The sequence below is a fragment of the Callithrix jacchus genome, chromosome 4 (assembly GCF_049354715.1).
Source record: "Callithrix jacchus isolate 240 chromosome 4, calJac240_pri, whole genome shotgun sequence".
NCBI lineage: Eukaryota > Metazoa > Chordata > Mammalia > Primates > Cebidae > Callithrix > Callithrix jacchus.
In genome coordinates this window covers 21,133,744-21,160,970 of record NC_133505.1, presented here as the reverse complement: position 1 = coordinate 21,160,970, position 27,227 = coordinate 21,133,744, and the positions used below count along the sequence as shown (strand labels likewise).

The following is a 27,227-nucleotide window of genomic DNA, read 5'->3' as shown; positions in this document are numbered from 1 at the left end:
CAATACTTTGTATCTTTCAATCCAATCAAGTTGACACTAGGTATTCACCATTACCAGCCCCTTCAGAGGATACCTGAGTTGATGCTGATGAGGTGACTTCATTAGAGAGTTGGAATTTTCAGCCTCATCCCCTGATGAATGGAGAAGTTGCAGATTTCGTTAAATCACATGGCCAGTGATGTAACCATCATCCTATGTAATGAATCCCACATGAACACTCCAGTGAAGCTTGGAGAGCTCCCTGGTTGGTGAACATGCAGTTAGACTGGGAAGGGAGTACATTCCACAGAAGCTCCGTGTGCTTGGGACCCTTCCAAGTCTCATCCTGTCTTTTCCATTCAGCTATTCCTGACTTGTCTCCTCTATTACAAAGCTGTGAGTGTAATGGCCAGGCGTGGTGGATCAAGCCTACAATCCTAGCTCTTTGGGAGGCCGAGGAGGGTGGATCATGAGGTCAGGAGTTCAAGATTAGCCTAACCAACATGGTGAACCCCCGTCTCTAAATTAGCTAGGTGTGGTGGCATGCACCTGTAATCCCAGATGCTCAGGAGGCAAAGGCAGGAGAATCACTTGAACCCAAAAGGCAGAGGTTGCAGTGAGCTGAGATTGTGCCACTGTACTCCAGCCTGGGTGACGGAGCAAGACTCCATCTCAAGAAACAAAAACAAAACTGTAAGTGTAAGTGATTTCTGTGAATCATTCTAGTGAATTATTGTATTAGGCCATTCTTGCATTGCAGTACTTGATGTAATCCCAGCACTTTGGGACACTGAGGCAAATGGATCACAAGGTCAAAAGACTGAGACCATCGTGGTGCTTGTCTGTAATCCCAGCTATTTAGGAAGCTGAGGCAGGAGAATCACTTGAACCTGGAGGTGGAGGTTGCAGTGAGCCAAGATCACGCCACTGTACTCCAGCCTGATGACAGAGGGAGACTCCCTCTCAAAAAAAGAAGTACCTGAGACTTGTAATTTTTAAAGAAGAGAGGTGTAATTGGCTCAAAGTTCTGCAGGCTTTACAGGAAGCAAGGCAGCATCTGCTTTTGGAGAGGCCTCAGGAAGCTCCAATCGCAGCAGAGGCAAAAGGGAAGTAGCCATCTCACATGGCAGGAGCAGGAGCAAGGTGGGAGGGGAGGTGCCACACACTTTTAAATGACCAGATTTCACGAGATGGGAATGGGGACACCATCTTAAGAGTGGGGACACCATCTAAGCCTTCATAATCTTGAAACTAGACCCGCAGAAAAAAGCCTAGAACTTCAAAAGGTTTGTCTATATGTGAAACAGGCACTGTAAATGTTTTGTTCATAAACTTCTACATAAAGGAAGGGTGGGCTGAGTAATTTGAACAAATCCTTTCATCAAGGATAATTTAAAAATCTGTACGTGATGTTTTATTTAAAATACTTTTAAAAGCTTCAAATATCATACAAGATGGTGACAAAGTACCTGGCCAAGGTTCAAAGAGAAGGTGAGAATCCAGAGAGAAGCCCAGCATTCAGAGCTGCTTTTGCATTGAGGGAAACTAGATTCAGAAATGATACCTGAAAATCTGAGATGTAAGGAAGCCTGTCCAAGTCAGAGAGTGTTAACCTTGTTCACCCCAACTAATAATATGGGAACCAAAAAGTGGCCCCCCAAGTTAAAGCAATCCTAAGGGGGTTTTGCATGGAATCTCAAGCCTTGAACTTTGATTAAGCTAGTTCGAGATTGTTTATATGAATTGAGGTACTTACGGAAGCAACACACTATGAGAGAATCATCATAAACAAAATGTAGCAGGAACAACTGTAACAACTTCGGATATTGCAATTATCAGCACAGATCAAAAAGCATCTATTTGTACTATGTGCAGAAAAATATTTTGTGAAATTTCCAAAATTAGAATAGAAAATTGGTAACCATAAAATGTTACAGACCAGATTAAAGAAAACTAGAATTTCTAGTTTGAAATGAAATTTATTATGTGAAAAGAGGCTTCAGATCCTGAATGTTCTGCTGAAAGGAAGCAGATTGACAAAACTGTTGAGCTACAAAGACATGCTACCTTTCAGGTGAGAGAAAGGGAGACTCAAGGGGTAAAAAGGAGAATCCAGTGGGTGGAAACGCAAACGTGGAGAGCAGAGCTGAGAGGCACAGACGACTAATCCCTAAAAGAGGTTGACAGCTGGATTTCATAACTACCTTGAGCTAGTGACTCCTTTTTACCTTCCATTTACCTCCCTTTTGAATAAAATGACCATAATTATTATTCTATGCCTGTCTTGCCATAGCATTGGGAAAATAGTAATAACAGATAAGTTTTCCTTTAGTTTTTCAGGTCTACAGATGAATCTACACCATAACCCACAATGAATTAGGCTGATGAGCCTCTTTAACACCTGATTTAGATGAGATTTAGGACTTTTAAACTTATGACATTTAGATGAGATTTTGGTGTTGTAATGGGATGAGACTTCTGTGGACTGTTGCCAATTAGGGATTTACCACAACAACCCAGTAGCAGATTGTGTGTGTGTGTTTGTATGTGTGTAATATGTATTATATGTATATAAATATAATATGTAATACATATGTCATATATAATTAATAGTAGGTAGGTAGGTAGAGAGATAGGTGATAGATAGATAGATAGATAGATAGATAGATAGATAGATTTCTTGCAGTTCAGAATTGTGGGAATTGACTAGACAAGTCCAAATACATAGAGCAAGTGATCAAAAAAGATAGGTTGGAAAGACTGATGGTGCCATTCACAGATGGAATTTCTTCTTCCTCACTCTGCTCTTAAGACCTTTAAACTGATTGAATCAGGCTCACCCAGATTATTAAGGGGGATCTCTTTTACAGAAAGGCAACTGGTTGTAGATATTAATCACATCTACAATATACTTTCATAGCAACACTTAGATTTGTGTTTGCTTCATAACTGAGCACCATAGCTGAGTTACATTGACACATATGAGTGACTGTCAGAAGGACTTGGAAGGGGTGAGTGTATTTTGCATTTGGGAGGTATGTGACTTTTGGGGGACCAGAGAATGGACTGAAATATAAAGACGACTCACAAGGATTCCATCCTCTGGTTATTTAATCAAACACAAATTTAAGTGTTGCTATAAAAAGATTTTACAGATATAATTTAAGTCCCAAAGCATGTGACTTTCAGATAAGGAGATTATCCATGTAGTCCTGACACCACCAGTTACACCCATAAAAATTACAATTTGAGCTGAGTGTAATGGCACATGCCTGTTAGTCCCAGTCCCTTGGGAGGCTGAGATGGGAGGGTGGTTTGAGCCCAGGAATTGGAGGCTGCAATGTGCCACACTCACTCCTACGACTAGCCACTGTACTTCAGCCTGGGCAACATAGTGAGACCCCATCTCTAAAAATAAATAAATTAAGTAAATAAACAATAAACTGGAGAGTTTTCTGTGTCTTCCTAACAGAATGAGGAAGTCAGAAATATTTGAAGCATGAGAAAATTTCAACACACCATTGCTGGCTTTGAGGGTGGGCAGCCTCTAGAGTCTGACAAAGCCTCTGGCAGACAGAAAGCAAGGAAGCATCAACCGCAGTCCTACAACCACAGGAGACTGAATTCCACCAGTAATTTCAAAAAGCTTGGCAGTAGATTCTTCCCAAGAGCCTCCAGATAAGGCCCTGACTGGCTGATGCCTCGATTTCAGTAGGGAACACAGTTGAACTTGCCTTAACTTTTGACTCACAGAACCTTGATATTATGTAATAATTGGATATTGTTTTAAGCTGCTGAGTCTGTGGTAATTGGTTACATAGTGATAGAAAATTAATACATGTGGAATGTACCATGGAGCCAGGAACCCAAGTGAATGCTGAGACATAGAAGGGATTGTGTCATTTAGAAATTCCATGATCTCTGCAAGAATATGGGAGGATATGTTGGAAAAAGCCTTAAAATAACTTCACCATTAAAAACCCAATATTTGAACATTTGCCACACCCCAGTGAGTGGAGAAAAAGCAGCATGGAGGGTTAGCAGAATTCACAAGTCGGATTGGAGTAGTGGTAGAAGTTTACAGTAAGATGAGAGACTGAAGTTCAGATTACATGTCAGTTGAATGTCTTAAGGTTTAAAATAGCTGTTCTAGTGCCTAAAAGTTGCTGGATAAGCTACAGGCTATACCTGACACATGAACCAGAGACTGGAAAAGGAAACCTGACAGAGTGAGATGGATGGACAGTTTCATGAGAAGTATCAAACTTTTTAATGAATGTACTGTACCATGTCAATTCCATTGAACAATAATAGTATCTGTTAGGATGGAAAAGGGGAGATTTCAAAACGCATGGAGCTAAAATCCCTGTAACTCTAGATACTACAGCAATGCCTTGTTTCCCCAGATCTTGTCCATTACGTTATAAATATTCTCTTTATTAAAATCTCCTCAATTACTCAGTTTTAGTGGGCCATCTGTTTCCAGCCAGGATCCTAATTGATATGCTCACAGAATAAGTCGAGTGTATCAATAACTCTCATTAGAACAACATAATCTTTAAGACAAAAAGCACTATTATAGATATAGAGAATTATATGTAAAAAATTTAACAACTCATTAGAAAAAAAATAAAAACAAACACCTTTTATGTTCCAAGAAACATCACAATAAAATATACAAAGCCAAAATTGAAAGAAATATAAAGTTAAAATTAAAAATCCAAAATAATGATGCATTTAAAAAACTTGTCATTATCAGAGCTCTAATAGAAAATAATTAGTACAAAAGCAGAAGATTAAAACAGCACAGCTAGTAAGTTCCATTTAATGACTATATTTAGTACTCAGGGCCCACTATGTAAAAAGTTCATGTCATTTTAATATGTTGTTATGAGATATTTTCGATATCTTAAAATGTATAGCTAATACTTTAAAATGTAGGCCTATACCCAGCTAGCACGTGTTGGAAGGTACTTCTCCATTATCTGTTCTGTTTCAGCTTGTCTTGTGGCAGCTTTTATCTCAGATTGAATGAACAGCCGTGGAAGGTAGAGAAGGCCTCTTCCTCTGAGGTGGAGAGCAGGTTCATTTGATTTCGAGTATAATAAGAGAATGACTTCGTTATGAAGCATAGGTTGGTTTACTAGCAGCTCACTTCTAAGACCGGAGTCTCTTAAGCTTAGAGTTCCTCCAAAGTGACACAAATCCACTGTGTGTGCAGCAGTCATCTGGGCCTGCCTCTGCGTCATTCCCCGTGGGACTCAGGGGCCAATGGGAACTGAAGTAAACATTTACATCTAGCAGGTAAAAACAGCTTTCTAATCTTGCTAGCCTCTGACTGCCTCACTGTCTCTCCTTTGTTGCTCCCTTACTCCTGCCGACCTTTCTGAAAATTGGATTTAAGGTTCCACTCTGTGCAAGATGAGAACCCAAAGGGTTTTGAGCAAAGAACTAACACAATCTGACGTGTTTTTAAAGGAGTCCTCTGGCTACTCTGTTGTAAATGGAGGCACAAGATGAAGCCATAGGTGCACCAGTTAAGAGGATGTTACTTTAATATGCAGACAAGTAAGGATGGTGTCTGAGATCCCATGGTCAAAAAGTTGCAGAGGCAGAATTGGAAGCTTCCCTGCTTTCTGGAGTTCAGTTTGCATGTATTATTTGTGGATCCTAGTGGGCTGTAGCCCAACAGAAGGCAGATCTCCCCTCCCCTGCCTTCTGATAGCCACGACATAGCCATATCACCAACATTTGGCCAACTGAATGTTCCTACCCAGGCCCTGAATCAGAGGCCTGGGACAAAGAGGGGAGTGATAGCTAAGGACCCATCCCAAGGACACACAGCAGCAGGAGCAGCAGCAGCAGCAGCTGAGGCTCACCTAGGCAGTGATGGTGCCCAGGGTCAGTGTCCTGCAGCAATGGGAGCAGTCTCTCTTGCACTTTTCAGCTGCTGGCCTCAGAACACACTAATTTTTATCCATTTAAATTAAGTGATGCACTGTGTCTTTTCTGTGTAAAAGAGGTGATTTGGGAATTGGACATACCTAAGATCACATTTCATCTCCTCCACTTCTAGGGATGTGGTCTTGGAAAAATTGCGGCCTTTTTAAGTCTTGAATTATCAATTTCTTTAAGTGCCTCCTTCCAAAAGTCATTGAAATCTCTTGTGAAGATGATAGGGAATAAAGGGTAACTGGAACAGGAGTTCCACAGTAACTGGAACATGAGAGGTAGAGCCTGAAGGTAGGTACTACTATAGTTCTTGTTACTGCTGTTTCGTTTACCAAGAGTGACTGTGACTTTGCAAGAAACACATTTAAGGACAGTCTTTACATAACTTTCTTCTTTACTATTTATTTTTAATGTTTTAATTTTAGAGGTCAAACATTTCCTTAAGAGTCATGTGGTCATCTGGGCGTGGTGGCTCACACCTATAATCCCAGCACTTTGGAAGGCTGAGGCAGGTGGATCAAGAGGTCGAGAGATCGAGACCATCCTGGTCAACATGGTGAAATCCCATCACTACTAAAAATACAAAAATTAGCTGGGCATGGGGGCACATGCCTGTAGTCCCAGCTACTCAGTAGGCTGAGGCAGGAGAATTGCTTGAACCCAAGAGGCGGAGGTTGCAGTGAGCTGAGATCATGCCACTGCACTCCAGCCTGGGTAACAAGAGCAAAACTCTGTCTCAGGGAAAAAAAAAACAAAAAGAGTCATGTGGTCTTACTTTCCTGACTTGGTTAGAATGAAAAAAAAAGGAAACTTCAGAGGTGACTTGAGCATTTTGGGGGTCTTAGTGATGTAATGTGTCATATTGGCTGTTTTCTTCTGTGGCTGATTGTCCTAATGCCTCATGAGCTCATAGGGCATCAATCTCATTTTGCTCAAATTGTCTTGTAACATGTGAACCAGATTCTTCTCAAATAAAGAAGATTTTCAAAGTTAGAAAAGTTGAACTTGTGGCCCACTGTTCTGGCACCTCTCATTGAGAGATATTTCAAACAAGAGTAAACACAGACAATCTGAACTGCTGCCATTTCATTCCAGTGCTTTCAAATCTATTTTAATCAAATCTTGCAAAATGATGCCTCATAAAATGTGTCTTAATTACTAATGTCCTATGAACCACAAAACTGAAAATAAAGTGATGTTGCTTCCATGAGTAAGTATTTCATTGGTAATAGACTATAATCTACATGCCTCAATTTCAGTATTCAAGAATACTGTGTAAGTTTTCTTTGACTGCTGTGTCTCAAAAGTTATGCTTAGAAGAGCCTAATTGAAAAACCCCAATGGGCTGAATGCATCATGACAAAGACTTCTGTAAGGTTCAGCAAAGGGATTCAAGGCCAACGTCAAAATCATCAAAAGTTACATTTAACAGGATGCATTGTGCGTTTGTGCACTCTAAGTTAAAAATTAATTGACCATCATTCACACTGATGAATTAAAATTCATGTGACTAGCCATAAAAACATGAATATGACTGGGAAATACATAATACTCATTTTAAATACAAAATAGATTGGTTAATGGAATTGTAGTTTCTGATTTTGAGATAGCATGGAGTTTGAAAAAAACGCAAATAAAAAAATGGACATATTTCACTGGAATATATGTATGAAATCATCAGTGGAGGGTGAGGGATGGAGGAGTACACTTGCGTTTGAGTGCCTGTCTGGCCTCTTTCTAAGTACGCTGTATTCCTCTTCAAGCATTTATGAGATCCACCAGGAAACAAAGAAATATCATTCGAGTTAGCTTATTTACTTTTTGACAGCCTTAAGAACTTTATTTGAAATTTCCATCATAGAACACCCATTATTTGATTAGAAATGCATTAGCTGAGCAAACATTTCTGTAAAAATAAATATCAATCTGATTTTATTGGTGGGTTTAAAAACGCACTCAAATTCTTAGACTAAAACCTAATGTTTGGTTTGCTTTTTGTTTCTTTTTCTAGTATCAGTCCCCTAAGAACACTTGACTTGTATCTAAGATTTGTTTTGAGGGAGAAATGTCAATTCAATTCAGAAACCTCATAAATACCTCAGTGGAACAAGATATTTAATATTATCCACAGAATTTTATTTTTCCTTTATATAGAAAAATAAATTTGTTTTCCTATTACCTGAAGGATATACTCTAGACATTTTTTAAAGGCAATGATGGATTTATACTGGCTCAGAAGCACTTGATCATTTATATTTTTATCCTTAATATTTTATATTTTTTCCAGAATGTTCATCAGTATATTAATTACTGATAGAACAAATAATAAAACACAGATATTTCCCTAGAGAATCTGAAAGCCTAGAGGACAGAAAAAAATGCTGAAACAAAAGAAAAAGGAAGAGAAAAACTTTTAAGATTTGTTATGTTAGATATAAAATTCTATAGGAGCACAGAGGGAAAACAATGATTACCCTTGTCTGAGTGTAGAGATAGAAAGTGTTTCTTAATGTGAGTTTTGAATGATGAGTAAAAATTTACCAGAACTTTAGCCAGAAGAAAATCAGATGACAGAATATTGTGAATATCATGCATTTCAGAGAATTAAGCAGTTCACTCTTGAGGTTTAAGAAGAAAAATAAAGTCACAGGATAAAGTCGCAAGATCATGTTAAGAAACTTTAACATAACATTTTGGGCAATTCGGGTTACATTAAAGAATGTTAAATCCATCAGAATGGAGTAGACCACAGAAAAAAACTCAAAGAAGAGTTAAGGATGGGAGATTTTACTTCTGTAGGAAAGAAGTTATGCAGCCTTGAATCAAAGCAATGGCCCTGAATTAAGAAACAGAAAAAGATTAGAATGGTAGTTTAGACAATGCATTGAATTAAATTTGTTGATCAGATAATATATAGGCAATGTTATCAAATAGATTAAATTCAGGATTTCTAAATATTCTGGCTGGGAAATTGAGTAAAGGAATGGCAAAGGTCTGAAATAATAAATACTGGCAGTTAGCCTTAAATGAAGGAATCTTCCTTAAAATACGTCTTCATTGAAGAGCTTTTCTGAATGGTTAATTCAGTTATGAGGAAAAAGGAAATAACATGAAAACTTTTTTAACATGAAAAAGATGAAAATAATATTGTTTTCTAAAAGGAAAAATAGTATTGCACAAAGTCAATCAGAAAAGTCAGTCAAGAGAACTTACAGTTTATCATGACAGTTGACATCCACTAAAATATATCAAAATATAATGTCCTGTTAAAAGAAAAGGTTTATATACTCCCAGGTATATATGAATTAAGAAGTAGCAAAAACTCAGTAGAGAAAATGCAGCAAAAATTCATATGCCTATGTATACGCAGTGCTTCAATTTTTCCTATACTTAATGAAGAGAGCCAGAGAAGTGAAAAACTTCTTAGGAAAAATTGATACAATCAGTGAGGACAGATTGCCCTAAGTAGGCAGAATAAAGGCCTTTAAGTCAGTACCACTGTCTTTACGCAATTCCTAAATGCAGAGGTTACATTGACAAGAAAAACATGGCCATGATATCTACCTTCTGGGTTTGCCAGACATGGAATTCTATCTACGAGCCGGTTCCTTAGTTTCTCTCCATTTATAAACCTTCCAAGGCAATATCTGCCATGAAAATGGCAGGATGTAGAGGCACATAAGAACTGTACAGATCCTTATATCATGAGTTCCATAGGGAAAAGCCATAAATAAGTGCAAAAACAGAGAGAACACCAAATAGAGTGTGTATTAGAGGCTTGTCCAATCTATTTAAAGCCTGCCATACTGCAAATCCCCATTCCAGAAGGGTTGCTGTCTACAATTTCCTGCTAAAAAAATGTGGCCCCAGAAGACACTGAGAACATGGATGTCATGACTTCATCCCTCGTTTCTGTATCAGTGGACTATGAATGTTCATCAATACAAAAGCAGCAATGTTATCTGCTGCTGAGAAACCTGGGAAATAAACTTGTGTAAAAGTACTGTTAGAAAGAGAGAATAAAGATCATCTAGCTCCATCACATTTTTATTTCCAGAAGTTGGAACTCTGACTCTCAGAGGCTATCTATATTTAACTGGTAGAAGAAGTGAGAAGATACAAAGAATTGAAGACAGAGGATGGTGGTTTAGTCATATAAATGGTGATTCATTGAAAAGAAATAGCAATGAAATATGTTTGTGTGGTTTAAACAAGATAGCCTGATTCAAACAACGTACTTTATTATCTCATAGTTTTTGTGGGTCAAGAGCCTGCCGCTGTTTGCTAGTTCTCTCTGCCTCAGAGGCTCATGTGAGAATTGCAATCAAGGTGTCAAATGGAGTTGCAGCCTCATTTCAGTGTCGGACTGGGGAAGGATTTACTTGCAAGATCACATCCTTCTTGGCATAGTTCTCTTTCTTGCAGGCTGTCGGACCAAGGTCTCTAGTTTCCTGTTGCCTACTGGCTAGAGGTCAACCTCTTTTAGCCGCAGTTGTTAGTCTCAGCTTCTTGTCACACAGGCCTTTCCAACAGGGCTGCTTTCTTCATCAAAATCAGAAAGTGAGAGTGACTGATGGTATCATCATGTATAACAGAATCCTATTCTATTGGCAAGAGGCAAGTCACAGGATCCACCAACATTCAAGTGGAGAGAATTATATACTGGTTTGACTATCAGGGAGCAAGGATAATTGAAGGCCATCTTTCACTGTATCCTCCATAAACACAATTACCCATCTGATCTAATCGACATCAGAATACTGCTTCCAATGACAACTGAGTGCACATGGAACTTTTACCAAAATTGACCACATGCTGGATCATAAAGCAAACCTCAACACATTTCAAAGGTTTTAAGACATTCAAAGTATATTCTTTGACCACAGCGAAATTAAGTTAGAAATCAATAAGAAGAAGAAAACTAAAAAATCCTCCCAACAGCTTGGAAATTAAACAAAGCACTTTTCAGTAATGCATGATTTTTTAAAAAGGACATTAGGAAAAACTGTGATTAAATGTCAAAAAAAAAACCCCATAAAATATCAAACCTTCAGGAATGCAGCTAAGAACGCTTAGAAGAAAATTTGTAGCCTTACATTTCTATCTTAAAAACAAATGGTTAAAACTCAATTATCTAATTTCCCCTTTCAAGCAGAAAGACAGAGAAAGAACACACATCAAACTTTCAGTTGGGAGATACTAAAATAATGAAATTTAAAATAAATGTTAAGTAGAGGCAGTCCAAACAAGTGATCACCCTCATTAGTCATCAGAAGAATACAACACACATACATACACACAATAAGGGACCCCTACAGAGAAGAGTTAAGATTAAAATTACAGATACAATGTTGATAATGGAAGTTTAAAATTTTACAATCACAATTTATTATTTATTCATAGTATTTGCTAAAACTGACCACTAGCATACTCTTTGACCCAGCATTTCCACTCTGAAATATATAGTCAGCAGAGATGTGTGCATGTTGTCTCTAAAAGATGCAGGCATGTTCTAGCAGCATTCTTAAAGTAGTTAAAAACTGCAAAAGTCTAAACGGCTTTTAGGAGTTGATGAATTGATAAATTATATTATATTAACACATAGAGTATTGAGGTTAAATGAGCTAATTATATGTAATATAATTAATATAAAATAACATGGATGAATCTTATAATAGAATTTGGACAAAAGAAGTGAAACACAAAAAAATACAAATTCTTTATTTAACTTTTAGAAATCATATAATTTTATATCTAATAAATATAATACATATTATAAATAAACATATAACTATTAAACCCAGGTGTAACTGATGTATGTTTGCCTTTACCTTTGGAGAGGAACTGATAGTGACTGGAAGTGTCATTTGGGGAAGTATCTATGCAGCACTGTTTCTTACTCTGAATGGTATCTACAAAGGTTAACTTTACTCACTTAATGAAAATTCATTGATCTGTATACATGTAATGTTTCAAATTCCTTATGTTTATGCAAAATTTTAATTAAAATGTATTTAAACTATTGAAATGCCTAAAAGCTCTTAATAAAAAAAAATATTACTAATGGAAACAGAATTTTATACAATATTCACAACTCAAACACATGATATGTTTTATAATTTTAATTATAATAGAACTAACTTATTATAGAAATATCAATGAGACAAAGATGGCTGAATTGGAACAGCTCCAGGGTGCATTCCCAGCAAGAACAATGCAGAGGGTGAGTGTCCATTGCATTTCCAAACAAACTTTCACTGCCCACAGACCATGAAATTACTGGGTTGAAAAGCATCATGAATTTTGAGCATGGTGGTTTCAGCTGGTGCCGGGTTGGCACACAGAAACTCACACAAATCCTTGCAGCTGTTTTAACTGGCACCTGGAATGCCTGGGAGACAGAGCTGCCCATTAAACTGAAAGGGAGTGGGCAGAGACAGGGAGCCAGATGACCTGGCTTAGCAGGTACCACCCCCACAAAACACGCAATCTGAAACTCTCTGGATTGAGAGTTTCACAGCAAGTGCAGCTGGACCCAGGAAGGTCCAGCTCAGTGGGGGGAAGGGTGACCACCATTACTGAGGCAGTTCACACTGCAGCTGGGCAGAGCCTGTGGCAACTCAGCAACGCCCCTGCTGGCAGACTGTGATTAGACTACTCCGTGCAGGGCAGGACATCTATGAAAAAGGCAGCAGCACAACAGGAACTTATAAATAAAGCTGACCTTCCTTTGACAGAGCACCTGTGAAAAGAGGTGGTTATGAGTTCCACTGCTACAGATTTAAAAGTACCTGCCCAGCAGCTCTGCATGGAACAACGGAGCTCCCAGCACAGGACTTGAGCGCCTAAAAGGGACAGACTGTCTCATCAAGCAGCTACCCGACCCCCATATACCCAAAGAAACACGTCGTAAAGGAGAGCTCAGGCCGACATCTGGAGGGTACCCTTCTGGGAAGAAGATAACAGAAGTAGAAACTGGCAGCAACCCTTACTGCTCTGCAGCCCCCTCAGGTGATCCCCAGTCAAGCAGGGTCTGGAGTGGACCTCCAGAAGTCCTGCAGCAGAGGGACCTGACTGTTAGAAGGAAAACAAAGAAACAGAAAGAAATAACTTCATTATCAACACAAAGGACATCCACTCAGAGACCCATCTGAAAGTCACCAACTACAAAGACCACAGGTAGATAAATCCACAAAGATAGGAAGAAACCAGTGCAAAAAGGATGAAAACGCCAAAAACCAGAACACCTCTCCTCCTCCAAAGGATCACAACTCCTCACCAGCTAGGGATCAAAGATGGTTGGAGAATGAATCTGATGAATTGACAGAAACAGGCTTCAGAAGGTGGGTAATAACAAACTTTGTGTCCTTCATAGGGACATGGATGAGTCTGGAAACCATAATTCTCAGCAAACTGACACAAGAACAGAAAATCAAACACTGTCTATACATTCTCACTCATAATTGGGTGTTGAACAATGAGACCACATGGACACAGGGATGGGAGCATCACACACTAGGGTCTGCTGGGGGGGTCCAAGGGAGGGACAGTGGAGGGGATATAGACATCGGAGAGGGATAACATGGGGACAAATGTCAGATGTAGGTGACGGGGAGTTGGAGGCAGCAAACCACATTGTGTACCTATGCAACAATCCTGCATGCTTTGCACATGTACCCCAGAACCTAAAGTACAATTTAAAAAGAAGAAATCTCAGTAAGACAATGTCAAATGTGCAAAGGATCTGAACAATTTATTCACAGAAAGTATAAGTGCTTGTTGAATATTTTAATGGAAGCTCCACCTCATTCATAACAAGAGAACATCAATATGATACTATTAGTCAACCCTCGTTTTGTGAAAGTTTGGAAAGTTTAATAATACTCTATTTTAGAAATGGTTTGATGAAACATAAACTCTTGTACAGTTCTGATGGAAGTGAATATTGGTACAACCACTATGAAAAGCAATGTGTTAACATTCATCAAAATAGCAAATTCACTGAATAATTGACCTCACAATTAGACTTCTAGGAATGTACAGCAAAGATATGCCTATGTATATGTGAACTGATTATGCACAAGTTTACTCATTGTAGAAATTTTTGTAATGGCAAACTATCCAGAAATAATATAAATGACCATTAAGGGGAATGGTCAAATGATGTGATGATTAGCATTATGTATCAACTCGGATAGGCTATGATTACCAGCAGTTTGGTCAAACACCAGTCTAGATATTACCGTGAAAGTATATTTTAGATGTAGTTAACATTTAAATGTGTAGATTTTGAGTGAAGCAGATAGTCCTTCATAATGAAAGTCAGCCTCATTCAATCAGTTGAGGGATTTAAGAGAAAAAATTGAGGTCACTTCAAGAGGAAGGAATTCTGCTACTACTCTACCTTTGAACTCAAGGCATTAACTTCTTGCCAGCTGATAAATAAGTCTGTTTATTGGGAGAACACTAATGGATGCAAATAAATTATAAATATATTTTACAAATGAGTTATAAATGCATAAATGGCATGGTCTTCGGCCATAGAAACAACACACAAAAGCCCAGCATAGAGAAATGGGAAGAATTGCTATATATAACATGTAATAGCAGATATGCTATTACAATACAAGCCTTTATATATTGAGTGTGAGATGATTATCATAGATAATTAGTGATTAGTTCTATAGTAAATGAGAAGAAGTAGTTGCTAAGACCAGGGCTATCATATAATTAATTGAGAGTAAAAATTTGGATGCTGAGAGGAGTGAGGAATGTTAATTCTAGGTAAAGAAAACAACTGGAGAAGTGCAAGCCTGGGAACAGGAAATCTTATCCCAAGGCGATTGTAACTTATTGGCATGCTCTAAAGAGAGTTTTTCTCTGAAAGGAGCAGCAGGGCTGATAGGGGGAGGTCAGGCAAGACCGAATGACTGGGGCCTTGAATCCAGAAGCTGTGTCTGGGCATGTGGAAATGAGAAGTCTCCAACATTTATAAACCGAAGTTGACTTAATGCAAGACTGCCAGGCTTTTTAACTAGGGGGCAAGTGAGAACTCATGGATTAGTGTAACTGGTGGATTCCTGCATTCTGTCCTCATAACTGCCCTGTGCAAACTTTCACTAGGGCCTTGATGAAGGGGTAAAGGTCTAGCTGCTGTACTAAAAACTAAAAGGGTTTTCCCTGTATTTTTTTGGCGATAAACTCTTACGTGATCTGAACTCATGAGTGTAAACCCTGAATGAACTAATGTGAGTCTCTTTCTTGTCTTTATTGATCCAGCTTACTATAAAGATCCTAATCTTTGCTGAACAAATACTAATGAATCAGCTTATAGGGTGCTACCCTAGACATCACTGGAGTGTTGACAATGCAGTTTGTTCTACCATAATGTACGTTTCTTTATACACTGACTCATATTCCACTGAAAATGGGAGCATGATGCTAATGTTGTGACATAGAAGTCCTTCTGGCTTGATTCTTTCCTAGTATGTTAAAATTTTCTCACAATTAAAGATAAGACCCTATGAATGTATAATTTTAATAAAGCAAGTTGAATGTCCAGAAAAGTGCAAGTACTAGGAGTGACTGGATTCGTGGCATCTAGAACCATTAATTTTCTAGAACCACTAGGTTTAGTTATCAGGAAAAGCTGCAAGTATAAATAAAAATTCTGCAAAGATAACTCCTCCTCTTATATTAGATAGCAGATAAATGAAGGCTACACCTTAAATCAAAGCATAGTTTTTTTTTTAATGGTCCCTGTCAAAAGTAAACATCCTTCATTACTTCTAACCCTATAAAGCAAGAGCTCTATGATTTCATGTTAAGGATTGACTAATTGGAGCACTATGTATAAAGGTCAGTAGAGATTAGCTGTGCCACATTTTTATTAAAATTGCTTTTTTGTTGTTTCATTGTTAATATTTTGATTACAAAATTCCAAGGGATTTTGGGGGGTCTGCCACAAACCTATTTTCCCTATAGGCCTTATTAAGTTTAGTGTACCAGATTGTGGAACACAAGGTTTTACAGCAACACACATATGGAATCATAGCAGGAACATCTATATATAGTATACATACCATATTCTCTTCCTAAAATCTGAAAAATATATGAATTTTAAATTGTCTTGCTCCTAGGATGTCTTATTAAAATTGTGCACATGCAAAAGGCTTATATACGAAATTTCCAGATGCCATGAAGGAGGGTAGAGCAGTGAGTTCGTTTGCTTATAAAATTGGGCTCTGACAACGTCCCTGCAGGCTTGAGCAATGAACTAGATCTAACAAGATGAAGTTCAACAGTAAGTACACATAGTATTTTCTTTATTTGAGTAAGATGGGTCAACTGATGAGTAGGTATTTGGTAATATGTATGTTTTAAATATTTTGCAAAGTTATTGCTGAGAATTTATAAGGACAGGCATAAAAACATAACTATCAGGATGGATCACTGGAATACACTTTATTATAGTGACAAATTAGAAATTGCATATAGAAAAGAATTGGGAATTTGGTAAATAATTATGATACCACCATAAAATGGAATGCCCAGTAGCCATTAAAAATGTTATAGAAGAACACTTATTGACATGAAAAGGTGTTAGGACATATTAATACGTGAACAGCATAAATGGTAAAGTAACCTACAGTATTGGCTTCATTTTTGTAAAACAAAAATGAAAAGATCTGCAGAGATATAAGCTAAAGTAACTGCTCATCCCTGGGAAAAAGTATATGAGTGTTTATTTTGTATATGATTTACCTGAGTTTCCCACTTTTTCTATAAATTACATAATTTGTTTCTGTAATAAGAAAATGTTAATCTACCACAGTCCTTTATTTTGATGAAAACAAATCCATTTTTAAAAATCTTAGATTTTAAAAAATAGAGCAAGACTCCCGTTCTCTCTCCTCCTTTTCTCTTTCTCTTTCTTTCTTTCAAAAAAAAAAAATAAAAATACTGCCTATTCACTAGCATTCATGATAGAGCTGTAAGCAAGAATTAGAGAAATACAAATTCTGAGTGCAACTGTAGCTTTGCATCATTCCAAATATGATCACTTGCTGTTCAATTTGGAAAAAAAGAAAAGAAAAATCATTCAGTAAAGCAGCATGTTTAATATTGCTTAGTTTAGGCTTTTCTAAATCTAGTTTTTTTTTCTCCCTTAACCACTGATTAATATCTTATGGAACATGGTTTGAGAAATATTCCATATCCAAATCACTCAAAACAATTTATTAGAACCTACAGTTTGTTGAGAACTTAGTATCTTCCATACTATCTCATTTAGGTGAAGTGACCTACCCCACCCGCCCCCAAAAATAAGGAAACATTTGGACTAATTTCTTTCACTAGGTTAGTAAAGAACTTGAGGCCCAGGTGAACTGATCTGCTTAAGTCACAGCTAATAAGGGACAGAGCTAACCAGAGACTCTCTAGCTCCTGGGCTGACTTCCTTCCCCACAGAACCAAGATCATCATTGAGTGAAAGAAGGAACTTGTAGCAGAAAAGGAAACACCAGGAGATAAGTTGCTGAAAATAGAGCAAGCTGAGTGACTGCTTAGACCAGAAAGGAAAAAAAAAATGTAATTGCCAGAATCATAAGGGTAGAAATTGAAGATATTAAAAAAATCATCAAATAAAAAATAAAAATACTAAAAAATTAGCTGGGCGTGGTGTCGAGTCCCTCTAATTCCAGCAGCTTGGGAGGCTGAAGCAGGAGAATTGCTTGAATCTGGGAGGTGCAGGTTGCAGTGAGCTGAGATTGCACCACTGCACCCCAGCTGGGGGGATAAAGCAAGACTCTGTCTTAAAAACACACACACACACACACACACACACACACACACGATCAAAACCAAAAACCCATCCAGTTCCATATCCCAGGAACCCCCTCACTTCTGGGCAAACCAGGACAGTTCAGGACAGCATGCACAGTTGGATGTAGGGAAGTGGAAGGGTTGATGGATGGAAGGTGAGCTAGCTCTTGATCATGGCTTCATTTTTCTTGGTGCACGGGGCAAGATCATGGACTGAAAGGAAGACAGGGAGGGAGGCTGGAGGCTGGAGGACGGAGGACAGGAGTGGAGTAGTTATCTTGAAAAAGGGACCCAAGAACTTGCTAAGAAATGCAGCAGCATTTCCGGGCAGTGCTGGGTGGCAACTTGAGATCTGTGGTCATAAATTTAAAGTGATGCCGTCTGCGTGAGTGTGGGATGTGTACTCTCTGCAAAGAGCCAAACTGCCAACATCCTCTTATAGTTAACTTATTGGAACAGAAGACACTGTTTGTTGTCCTGGAATATGGTTAAAATGGATACATGTTAGAAACACATTCCTGGTCCGTAGGACTGAGAGATGGAGACAGCAGAAGCCAACTCTTTTTTTTTTTTTGAGACAGAGTCCGGCTCTTTCACCCAGGTTAGAGTGCAGTGGCACAATCTAGGCTCACTGCAACCTCTGCTTCCTGGGTTCAAGTGATTCTCAAAAATAAATAAATAAATACAATCTTTTATAAGAAGCAGAAGTGATTTCCAAGTTGCCACAGAGCCAATGATTTTGTCCCCTGAGGAAGCTGGTAAGAACCCTCCTAATCACAGTCTACGGCACATTTAGAGAAGAAAGATGCTTTCGACAGCTCAAGGGGCCTCAGTTCAGCTCCTGTGTCCGGAGACCAGGCAGCCCATCTCCAACCTCGTCCATCCTCTTGCTGAGTCACCAGCTTCATCTTGTTCAGAGCCATGTCCACTGTGTAGAAGGACTCATCTTTAGTCAGCACAATTAGAATCTACAAGCTGAAAGATTATGGATGACTTCATAAGTCTCTTTAAACTCTTTGATTTCACGTAGTATTTTTTGGTTGTGTTATCATTTATGCTCAAAGATTTAGCAGTGGCTTCAGATATAGTAATACTTACATAAATAATGATTCTTTAAAATTTTAATTTCCCTAGGGAACACTCCTCAAATTTCCATTATTATATACTTGTTAAATGCAAGTATTTTTAACCAGTGATGTCATTACGACATATGCAAATATCATAGGAGTTTGGGGGTACAAATTCATACTGGCAATTTAATTTTGTATCATATTTTGAGGTTAAACATAACTGAGACCATGGATGAATGTAAATAAATGTGTGAGGGTGGTGTAAATAAAAGTGATGTGTGACAGAGTCTTCTTCCAGCTCTACTTACCACTCTTCTCAGTCTGCCAGTGGGTCTCACAATTCTCAGGTTTAGACCAGTGCTTGACAAATGTTAGCAAGCATCAGCAACATCTCAAAAGCTTCTTAAAATGCAGATTTCTGGGCTCCACTGCCAAAGCATGCCAATTTAGTAGGCACGGGGTGGAATCTGAGAATTTGCATTTCTAACAGTTTCCCAGGTGAGGCTGAAACTGTTGTACTGCACGTAGCAAAGGTCTACATGTAGATTCCAGATGTCTCCCACTCATTGTCTCATTCTGCTGTAGTCCTTCCTTTTTCTACTTCAAGGAACCTTTCTTCATTAAGGTAATAACTGATGATAATTAGCATATATATATTCATGAGTGACTCATCCCAGGTACTATATGAATATCTCATAAGAATCTTCTTGAGATGCTTTAATTCAAAGAAATGAAATTAATGGTGAAAGTTTTCTGTTTCAGAGAGGATGTTTATTTGGGCACAGAGGACTTTCAGCATCTCTCACAGCATCCATTACTAGATGTAGGTGGTCCAGTGTGTGAACAACAGTTATGTCATTTTAAAACACTGATGAAGATGAAGTCATATCTATAGGTAAATCAAGGCAGTTTAAAAAATGTACACATGCACACACATATATATGTATGTATGTATGTATATATATATATATACATATATATAAAACCAACTGCAAATAAGATGGCTCTTTTCCACAACTTCGTGCATCAGGATATGTAACAGATGTCAAGTGAAGTGACAGGGTTTAGGATGATGTTCGTGAATTAAAGGGCAGATGTCAGTTTCAAGTGACGTGTTTTCTATAATACACTGTCTTTCTTTGTTTATCTTTCAGATGCAATCTATAAAGCAACTGTTCACCTCTTTATTCTTGGGTAGGGCATAGAAACGCAAGCCCAATCTCAAATTTAGTTTGTCGTTTGCCTTCTTGAAAGATATGATTTATGTTTATAATAAAGTATTTGAAATGTCATTTAATAGGAAAACAAATGGCCATAGGATTCCTGTGAGAAAAACAGGAGAGAGAGAGAGAAAAGAGAAAAAGAGATTTGGAACTTTGAATCAGACGTTTTTATCTCACTACACGTTAAGTTACATATTTTTATTCTAATTGTAAAAATTATCTCTCGATATATCTTTTCCATTTTTTTTCAAAAAGAATTCATCAGCTGGGTTAATGATGACACAAAATTTTAATATATGCATTAAACATTTAAGTTTTAATATGTTAACATGTCATAAGCTGTGAATAATAACAATGTTTTATATATGAAGTGAAAACATATTTTATGTTAGAAATGGTTATAATGCTTGAAAAGTGACTTATATCCATAACAATTTCATTTAAATATTGCTTTTGCTCCCCATCTATCTTAGATGCAATTTTATAGTCCTTTTAAAAAATTCATTTCAGTGTGACCTCTTCGAGACTGCAACTTAGTGCCTCTAGCCTACATATCCAATTGTACTTGTATTTTCTCCTATTCAATTACCTTTTAACATACAGAGAGTAGCTAGCACCCAGGTCTGTGCCTCATTCCCATTCTGAAACTCTCCAAGAATTACAACTTTGGTTCAGTTGCACTGCAGTAAGAGAGAAGGGCAAAAGAAATCTATCGAGGTACTCAGATGTTAGATCCCAAGGGTAGTTTTAAATGTCCTGAGTCTGGGCTCTTACCTGGCCCTAGAATGGACTTCAGAAACTTAATTCTGAAAAGCATAGAAATATATTACTAAAGGAAACCTTGAGAGATTTCTATGTTTCTTGCATTGGGGAACAAAGAAAGAGGTGCTTGAATAAGAAAGGAACTATTGTGTCATAGAATAGAACCACAGGCACTTTTTTAAAGATTTGGTTTTCATAGCTACTCTAAGATTCAATTACTACATCTGTAAAGATTGTTGATTTATATCTTCCTCTATGAAAATGCAGTGATAAAATGAGGAAGTAATGTTTGAGAAGATCCCAAATTTTTAAAAAATTCAGACATTACTATTACCAGGCATCTATTATGAGACAGATTCGGGAGTTGCTGCACATGCTTTCTAGAGATTAGATTTGCACCTCTAGTGCTTTGATGATAACTCTGAAGCCTTGGCTGAAGACTTACACTTCGTATACAATAAACCTATCTCAGTAGAGCTGGGTCAATATCTATTTGCTTCAGAGTATAAGGAAGACTACGTGGGTGGTATACATATATCAAAATAGCACATTTTATCCATAAATATACATAATTATAGTTATTTAATTAAAATAATATTTAAAGATTTTTAAAAAATATCTAACTGCTGTCTGGATATTTGCCTTCAATAGAAGAAAAAATATCTTTAACTGGTGTTGTTCATGAAGATTTACACCAAGAAAACTGTACAAGAAAATACCATCTGATCTTTATTAGATTATAAATAACTCAACCAACTGCAGAACCCCCGTGACAGATTGCTTTTGGAATTGACTATGAATGTGGTAGAAAGTTTCATTTTTATTCTGCCTATTTACATCTATGTGAAGAGGACCTTGGGAAAATTAAGTGAGTTTTTAAAGACTTTTACAGATATATCTAGACTATCAAAACTCTCCCCAAAAAGCAAAATTTGTTCTTTTTCATCAAAAATCATAATCCCTGTAAAGAATTTGATAAGCTTGATCAGTAATGTTTATTTACTAAGAAGGATTATTGTGTTTTTTTAAATGGAATGCTTTAAATTATTATAGAGCAGAAAGCTTGCAGCCAAAGAAATAAATTCCTAATTATGGAACGCCAGATTACAAACCATGTGAATCACTTCCCGATCCCACTAGCGATGGTCTACTTCACCGGCACATAATCCAGTCCATCTAGCTATTACTTTCTTACATTACTTCTCTATGGCTGTGCCTGCATTGAGCTGAGGAGTGATTAGATGAAAATTCTATGCCTGGTGTCAAGGCTGGCTTCTCCTGACTCTACCTTTCTTACAAATTACTAAATGGAACTCTTTCTCCCCTTATAAATATTTTGCATTTTGACATGGTTTCATCACTAAATGCATCTCAAATAATTTTATATGAATGACCGTGAAGAAGCCTAGTGATTCTTCATACTCCTTCTGCATTCAGTTGTAAACCTGAATGTACTCTTTGTTCATAAATGGAAAAGGAAGCTATTCCTCAAATGTCTTGTACTGGCCTGGGTCCAACTCTTTTATCTTTCCTAAGGTAGTTACACCCTGGGTCTTTTTAACTGTGGTGGCAATGTACTTTAAAAAAAAAAAGTATTTAAAGAGTCAAGACTTGAGATTTATTTTTCTTCCAGATTGTTTTGCAATCCCCTGGTTAAAAAATAACCATTGTGTTTTATGAGAATAAAATTGTCGTTAAATAGCTCAGGACATCTTTAGAATACAAAATAGCCATTAAAAACAATAATGTACTTTAACAATGTAAGCTCTGATGAATAAAAACATGTGGTTAAGTTTTTCTTAAAATTGCACTCTGATTTCAAAACTAAATGAAAAATAGGTCTGGGAAAAATTCATTTTGAAGTCAACAAACCAAAGTTTAGTTATTAGTCCAAGATACTTGTCAAATAAAAATACTTGTCAAAATTCTAAAATAATAAAGCTTCCTAAATTATAAATTATACTACATTGGGTAGAGACAACAATAAGCTAAATCATGAGGAGCCCCATCCTCATCTTGCTGCAGAGGTCAGTAGAATAGCCTAAAATAGCATCAATTCTAATGAATGCAAATACAATTAAATTAATTTTATTATTTCAAGCTATAAGCATTTTTAATCATCCCAATGGAAACTCTCTTCATCTGTGATTTGTTAGTACTCTGCTTCTTTTCTTGCATTGTCCAGTATTTGCTGTTTTGTCACTTGCAATGGCATTTCACCCTTCTACTGTCAACTCTTACATGGCAGGGTACAAATCCTACACATGATGTGCCTGTCACCACACACCGTATGGTGTCAGGCCTATAGAAAAACTATAAAGTCAGGATGTTTAAAAAAGTGATCTCTTTAGCAAAACTTTAGGAATATTAATCACAATAAGATAAAGAAGAATATTGAAACAATATTTAAATTTGAGATTTGTCAAAATACCTTTTCTTACTCAAGTTGTTTTGCTTTTGTAAAATTTTATTCTAAATATTATTTACTGAAAAAACCATAATTATAATTCAAATCTTAAAAACTAAGACATTCACCAGCTTTTGGTCTGGGCTGAATCAATGTCAAAGTTTACGTATGTCTTTGTACTAAATATTTTAACTCAGACATTAGTTTGAGGTCAACGTCTTCATTTAAAGCCTGAGATATTTGAGCTCAGTATATTGGTTTTCTATTTTCCTGAAAGGAGAGAAAGAAAGAGGAAAGGAGAAGAAAGAGAAAAATTAGGAAAACAAAGAGGAAGAGGGAGAGCAGAGGGGAAGAACAGAAGAAAGGGAAAGATGAAAGGAGGAAAAAAGACAGAAGAGGGAAGTATGACAATTGTCATTCCACTCAGAGCTGAAAACACCTGGGTTTAGGTTCTTTTTAACATAAAAAGATTTTATTTATTTGCTAACATTTTTAGTGGTAGCAGCTGGAGAGGATGAAAACAGTGTTCTTTGACTGTTGATTAATTTTTTTGTTGTTTTACCAAATAAAATAATAAAACAGTCATCCCAGATATTTTGCTCAGGAGTTTTGTTTTGTCTTTGTCTTTTTTTTAATATCATGAATTCCTAATGTAGATTAAAAATAGGTAACATGCAGCAGTTTGATTTTTCAAAAATAAAATGTGCCCTGTAATATTGAACATTCTCCTATTAGTTAAGTAGACATTCTTTAAACTTTCTTGAGCTCCCTGGTACTGGGTTCCCATATCTGGCATTGAGCCTGATGCAGGTGGCAACTCATTGCATCCTGTTTTGATTAAATCATTCACTTCAAGCTTTTCTTCTGACAGTAAATTCATATATATTTTTTTCCTGGGTAGAAATCAAAGAAAGTGTTTGACTCTTTAATTATGAAGACAATTTTTAGAACCACATCAAAATCTTTTCCCATGGGCATTTTCTGACAGCATAACTATTTTTATTTAGAGCTTTTCTTTGCAATAATTTTTACAACATTGCAGTTTTATATAAAGTTATGTTCAGGCTTATCAAAAAATTTTGGCTACAGAATTATCTCTCTATGTTTAAATTATAAATACTTACTGCCTCTTCCAGAAATTCTCCAACTATGAGTACATTGGTGTTTTATCCTGAAGTTGCTCTAATTTCACTGGCCCAGCTCCATTGGTGCAGGCCATAAAGACTGGCTATGAGAAGCCTGATTATAAAAAGAGCCTCAATAAATTTAATGAAATCAAAATTATGTAAGATGCATTATTCAATTCAATAAAATTAAATTGGAAATCAACAAACACAAAATTTGAAAAAATCCACAAAAATTTGAAAATTAAGCAACACACTTCTAAATAACCCATGGGTCAACAAGACCACAGGGAAAATTAGAAGAAGGTTTTAAGTAAATAAAAGCAAAACCAAAACATATTGAAATTTGCAAGATGAAGCCAAAGTAGTACTTAGAGGAAAATTTATAGCATTAAACATTTATATTAGAAGAACAAACTTTTACCTTAGGAAAACAGATAAAGAATAGCAAAGTAAACTCAAAGCATGCAGAATGAAGAAAATAATAAAGACTAGATCAAAAACCAATGAGATACAAAGCAGAAAAACAGCAGAGAAAATTAATTAAATGAAAAGTTGGTTCTTTGGGTTTTTTGATAAGAGCATTAAAATTGACAACACTTTGCTAGAATCAACAAGGTAAGACAGAGAATAGACAAATTACCAAAATTAGGAATGAGATGACATTCCTATTGACCTTAAAGAAATTTTAAAGATTGTAAGGAATTAATAAGAACAATTTGATGGCAATAAATTAGATAAATCAGAAGAAACTTAAAAATTCCGAATTTTTAAGTTTCTTTGTTGTTAAGAAAAAATAAACAACCTGAATTGACACATTGCAAATAAAATATAGAATTAGTAATGAAAATGTCTTCCTACAAAGAAAAATTCAAACCCAATTAACCTGGTAAATTCTATGAATCATTTAAAGAAAAAAATGATAATTTATTACAAACTCTTTCAGAGAAATAGAAGAGGAGAGGACAATTGCCAAAGTTTATACTATATGGACAGTATTATTCTGATACTACAGCCAAGTAAATGCATTACAAATTATGGACAAATATATTTCATGAATATTGATATAGACACAAAATTTCTCAACAAGAAAATGTTAGCAAATAAAATCTAGCAATATATGGAAGGGATTATAAACCATGACCAAGTTAGATTCATACCAGAAATACAGGATTTGGTTTCACATTGAAACGCTTATTAATGTCATATGCCCAATTGATGGGATAAAGCTAAAAAAAATCACATGAAAATTTCAATAATCACAGAAAGCTAAACTCAGCATCCACTCACAACAAAAATTTTCACAGATAAGGAATGGAAGGGACTATCACCAATCTGATAAAGGACATCTACAAAAAATCTACAGCTGACATCTGACATAGCTGTCAGATGTTAACGAATGAAAAGAGTTAAGATAAATCAAACAAAAAAGTGCAAGACAATACAACATTGACAAGAGAAATTCAAGATCTAATTAAAGGAGATCCAGTCATGTTCATGAATTGAGAGATCAAATACTGTTAAGATGTTAAGTTACTATTAAGTCTTCTGGAATTGATCTTTAGCCTCTCTGCATTCTTTAATATCCTAATGGGCTTTTTGTAGAAATTGAAAAGCTGATCCTAACATTTATGTGGAAACACAAAGGACCTAGAATAGCAAAAACAATTCTGAAAAGGCACAGAGTTGAGGGATTCATATTTTTCATTTCAAAACATAAAGTATAGACTATAGTAATCAAGACAATATGATATTGGCATAATGATAGACATGTAGTTAAACAGAGCAGAACTGGGAATCTGCAAATAAACCATCATATTTATGACTAGATAATTTTTAACACAAGTTGCAAAGCAGTTCAATAGGGTACAGGGCAATCTTTTCAACAAATGGTGCTGGTATTGGATATCCACATATAAAAATATATTGTCTAAAAATATCTACCAGAAATTATATAATCTCTATAATAAAAATGTTTTACTACATATATGGCACATAGTTTTTAACTAAAATGATATAAAAGTCATATATCTTATAGCTGTAAAAAAGTCTTAAATTCCTAAATGTTTCAAATATTTAACTTATAAATTCTAAAGATAAATTGATTTTTATGTTACAAAAGAGAAATAAATATTTATAAAGTTAAATTTATATTTGCATGAAGCAATTGATTAAGTTACATCATCCTGATTAAAGATTTAAATGTACTTACATGAAATAACATTCAACCTAGTCAGGGCATTTTGAAAACAGATATATTGTTAAACTAAGTAGTTGAGTATTTAATTCTGTCTTTCATTATTTGTTATTGAACCGGCAACCTCAGTTGCATGTAATTTATAAAATTTGCATGGTGAATATTAGACAGCTTGATTTCAAGAATTTTAGATTAAACTGTTTATTATTTAATGTAGGTTGAATTATGAGTAATTTTCTTTCCTCTTTTTGAGATGGAGTTTCGCTGTTGTTACCCAGACTGGAGTACGATGGCGTGATCTCGGCTCACCGCAACCTCTGCCTTCTGGGTTCACTGCAATTCTCCCGCCTCAGCCTCCTGAGTAGCTGGGACTACAGGCACGCACCACCATGCCCAGCTAATTTTTGTATTTTTAGTAGAGACAGAGTTTCACCTTGTTGTCCAGGATGGTCTCGATCTCTTGACCTCGTGATCCACCCGCCTCGGCCTTCCAAAGTGCTGGGATTATAGGCGTGAGCCAATTTTCTATTACATGAGCTATTATACAATATTATACACTTAAAAGTGAAAACTCAATTCAGAGGCAATATAGCCATTAACAAAGAAAAGAAGGCAAATATTTTTTTAATGATCCTCAGATAAAAGAGAATTTAAGATGTGTAATATTGAGAGACTATAAAGCCACAGTTT

The 27,227-nt window shown here is 36.3% G+C and overlaps 1 long non-coding RNA gene across 1 annotated transcript in view; it reads left to right on the top strand.

The window, feature by feature from the left end:
* LOC118152782 (uncharacterized) overlaps positions 1–27,227 on the top strand; it is a 251,232-nt gene that overhangs the window by 198,121 nt on the left and 25,884 nt on the right. Inside the window, exons 3-6 of the long non-coding RNA XR_013534732.1 lie at positions 4,979–5,283; positions 6,056–6,222; positions 15,211–15,320; positions 16,071–16,234. This is a non-coding gene — a long non-coding RNA (uncharacterized LOC118152782). The remainder of the gene's footprint in view (positions 1–4,978; positions 5,284–6,055; positions 6,223–15,210; positions 15,321–16,070; positions 16,235–27,227) is intronic.